The 4,463-nt window shown below is 40.0% G+C and overlaps 1 non-coding gene across 1 annotated transcript; it reads left to right on the top strand.

Annotated features, from left to right (window-relative positions):
• Nucleotides 1–294: 294 nt before the first annotated feature.
• On the top strand, nt 295–366 carry trnah-gug (transfer RNA histidin (anticodon GUG)). Its single transcript has one exon. It is a non-coding gene; the product is annotated as a tRNA-His (tRNA).
• The last annotated feature ends 4,097 nt before the right edge of the window (nt 367–4,463 follow it).

The raw sequence follows: 4,463 nt of genomic DNA, 5'->3' as shown, positions 1-4,463 counted from the left end.
CACACTAAATATATTTACACACAAATGATATCTACTTACAAATGTTTGACCAAGTTTCGTGATGAAGATTACACGCTGGGATTTCTACCATTGTTGCTGCTTGTCTGGATCAATGTGTCCGTCGCTTAAAAGTTCCGCCAGAAAACAATGACTGGAGCACTTGCTCGGATCAGAACATTTGTACTTTGTTGTCCAGTCGTTGTTAAAAGTCAGATTTTTGTGATTTATTTTGATTATTTTTTTTACAGGTTTGAGTGTGGAGTCTTCTTCTGCTCACACGGTCCCGGTTGGCTCGCCGTGATCGTATAGAGGTTAGTACTCTGCGTTGTGGCCGCAGCAACCCCGGTTCGAATCCGGGTCACGGCAGCGGGAATTCTTTTACCGTGAATTGATTAACGTGGACCCCGACTTAAACAAGTTAAAAAACTTATTCGGGTATTACCATTTAGTGGTCAATTGTACGGAATATGTACTGTACTGTGCAATCTACTAATAAAAGTTTAATTAAATCAATCAATACGAGAGAATGCATGCATGATCAACCCTAGTTTTGAATGGTTTATCAAGCCTTTTTGGGTGATATTATTTTGGCCAAATGAAAAGCTTTGTTAAATAGAAGGACCTAGAATGTTAAAATGAGTTGAGAAATGTAGAAGTCAAAAGAAAGAGAAGTTTTTGATTGATTGATTGAAACTTGTATTAGTAGATTGCACAGTACAGTACATATTCCGTACAATTGACCACTAAATGGCAACACCCCAATAGGTTTTTCAACTTGTTTAAGTCGGTGTCCACGCTAATCAATTCAAGGTACATATATATACTATCAGCATAATACAGTCATCACACAAGTTAATCATCAGAGTATATACATTGAGTTATTTACAATCCGGGGGTGGGATGTGGAGGGGGTTAGGGTGAGGGGTTTAGGTTGGGTTAATATCAGCATACTTCAGTCATCAACAATTATATCATCTGAGAAATGGACATTGTAACAGTGTAGGTCTGACTGATTGATTGATTGAAACTTTTATTAGTAGATTGCACAGTGAAGTACATATTCCGTACAATTGACCAATAAATGGTAACACCCGAATAAGTTTTTCAACTTGTTTAAGTCGGGGTCCACTTAAATTGATTCATGATACAGATATATTATCAAATATATACTAACATCATAATACAGTGATCACTAACATCATAATACAGTCAGACTTCGTATGATATGTACAGCGAGCAGTGAACATAGTGAGCTCAGAAAGCATAAGAACAAGTATATACCTTTGATTATTTCTAAGTCTCGGTAGGGCTGTGTAAATTCTATGAATTATGTGAGTTACGGGGAAGGTTATTGTTCATGTGGATTGCCGTGATGAGAGGAATGTGTTGAGAAGGGATTAAAGTGAAATAGATGGGAGACATGGAAGTAGTTGACAAACGAAAAACGAAACGGAAGAATAAATAGGTGGAAAATGCTATGGAATAACATTTTGTGCTGTGGAGCGTTCACAGGATTGTAAAAAATATGGGTTGACATCATCAAAGAGACCTGTGTGTGTGTGTGTTCTTGTATTTCTACCCTTCTTGAGACATCAACAAGGAAAAATGCCTTCCATATGAGCACCGGTGAACAAGTTAGGACATAATCATGGTCCCAATACGGAAAACCATTGCATCTAATAGAGAATGTCTCATTTGCACCCCTGGTGGTGAAATCTATCAAAATTAGGGTGGTCCCAAAAAGGAGGGATTTTTTCAAATTGACTGTGTCGGTTTTAAAAGTGCTCCCCCTCTGGCCAACATATGAAATACCAAGTGTGTGTAATAATTTGAAGTGCTCCCTCTCTGGTCAACATATATAATAACAAGTGTTTGTAAGAAATTAAAATGTGCCCCCTTTGTCCAAAATTAATTTAAAAAATAATATATATATATATATATATCCATCCATCCACTTTGCTACCGCTTTTTCCCTTCGGGGTCGCGGATATATATATATATATATATATATATATATATATATATATATATATATATATATATATATATATATATATATATATATATATATATATATATATATATATATATATATGTATGTATATATATATATATATATAGAGAGAGAGAGAGAGAGAGAGAGAGAGAGAGAGAGAGAGAGAGAGAGAGAGAGAGAGAGAGAGAGAGAGAGAGACAGACAGACAGACAGACAGAGAGAGAGACATACTGTAATAACTTGGAGTAAATGAAGATTAAAAACCAATTACAAACAAAAAATTCAACAAAAAAAATAATTTAATAAAAGCTTACATTTTTTATATTTGCATAGTATGTATATATTATTATATTTGTAAATACAAATGTTTATATACCTAGAAAGGGTGGTCTTAAAGAGGTAGTCATTTTCGAGGTCTCAAGAAGGTAACAAATACGAGAATGTGTGTGTCTGTCTGTGTGTGTGTGTGTGTGTGTGTGTGTGTGTGTGTGTGTGTGTGTGTGTGTGTGTGTGTGTGTGTGTGTGTGTGTGTGTGTGTGTGTGTGTGTGTGTGTGTGTGTGTGTGTGCGTGTGTGTGTGTCTGTGTGTAGGTGATGTTGATTGTTGTTTTGTGCGTATCAGGTTTTTTGTCTACTTTCTACGAGTGTTTCCTGGCATTATATAGGAAAAAAGAGACACGTTGGCTTTTTGACCTCTCTTTAAGTAAGCATAATATAACTTAACAGAAATAATTGTACAACAATGGTGGCCACTGTCATGTATTGGTTAGCCATCTGGTCACATGACCCGGAACAGGAAACGGATTTGTTGAAGGTACCAGTTGTTATGTAACACCACACACATGTGACGGAGCCGGCCGGCAATGTGATGTCCCTGTCGGTCTGTAGTCAATAATAAACATTCTAAAGGATACGAAGCTTTGTGTATTCAATTCAGTGGTAAGATTGACACACAACAATGGCGACGAGGATTATTGTGGACGTTTGAAGACTGTTTAGTTGGACGTTAAAAGGAGTTAAACAAGCAACATGGACAAGTCGGGGATTCAAACGTTCGCATGTTACACGGACCCAGCCACGCTCGGGCCGAGATGGACCCGTTGGCTGACTTCGTTTGAATTATATGCTGATGGGAAAGGACTGATTATTGATGCTGACGCCACGGCTGTGGTGAAGCAGAGGAGAAGAGCTCTACTTTTACACCTGGCGGGACCAGACGTCCAGGATGTGTTCCAAACTCTACCAGACACCGGGGAGGTGACTGACTATGCGAAGACAGTCACGGCGCTGAACACCTACTTCGTGCCCAAAGTCAACTCAGCATATGCCCGCCAGACGTTTCACAAGTTGTGCCAGGAAACAGGTGAGACGGTGCAACAGTTTTCTACACGTTTGAGACGGACTGCGAGGGATTGCGGCTTTCAGGCTGACACAGACAACCAGATAAGGGACGCTATCCTGAATAAATGTACATCATCATATGTGCGCAGAAAGCTACTGGAGGAAGGGGACACGTTGACTCTTGCCCGCACATTGGAATTAGCCTCACAATGTGAGAGGATCGAGGAACAGATGGCAGCCATGTCTCTAACTGAGGAAAAGAGGGAACCTACAGTCTACGGGAGGGACACGGAGGCTGTGCATCGCGTTGCTCAAAAAGGAGGGAAATACTCTACACCTAGAGGGAAAACAGCGGAAAAAGAAGAAGGCGCCACTTCGGAGAGGAAGTGCTTCAGATGTGGATGCGCTGATCACATGGCAAAAGATCCCAAATGCCCTGCACGTGGACAGACATGTCACAAATGCAACGGGAAGGACCACTACGCCAAAATGTGCCGTTCAAGAGGATCAAGAAATCAAAATGTGAACAATCTGGAGGTAGAACATGACAGTGAGTTTACATTCAATGTGAAAGAGGATGACATGTCAGAGAAACTTACATTTTGTGTGGGGGGAGTTAAGGTGGAAATGCTGGTTGATTCTGGTGCTAAGAGCAATGTGATGGGAACAAATGTATGGGAAAAACTCAAAGCAGAAAATATCAAATGTAATTCTTATGTGCCAAAAGAGCAGAGGAATTTGTACCCATACTCATCCAGTGAACCACTGCCAATTAAGGGGATGTTTGAGTGTGAAATCACCATCGGTGACAGATCTGAACAGGCAGAGTTCATTGTAATCAAGGGTAACGGTGAACCACTACTGGGGAGAAAGACAGCCATGAAACTAGGGGTGCTGAAAATAGGTGAGAATGTATCTGTAGTTACAGACATCAAAGGCACCCTCAGGCAACAATACCCAAAGGTCTTTAAGGGTGTAGGAAAATTAAAAACCAAACAGCTCAGCCTATACATAGACCCAAAAGTCAAGCCAGTGGCACAGCCTCTCAGGCGCATACCATACAACCTCAGAGAGGCTGTAGAGAATAAAATAAAGGAGCTGACTGAGCTAGACATAATAGAGTGTGT

Source organism: Entelurus aequoreus, linkage group LG15 (genome assembly GCF_033978785.1).
Source record: "Entelurus aequoreus isolate RoL-2023_Sb linkage group LG15, RoL_Eaeq_v1.1, whole genome shotgun sequence".
In the NCBI taxonomy this organism is placed as follows: Eukaryota; Metazoa; Chordata; class Actinopteri; order Syngnathiformes; family Syngnathidae; genus Entelurus; species Entelurus aequoreus.
This window is presented reverse-complemented; position numbering and strand designations above follow the sequence as displayed.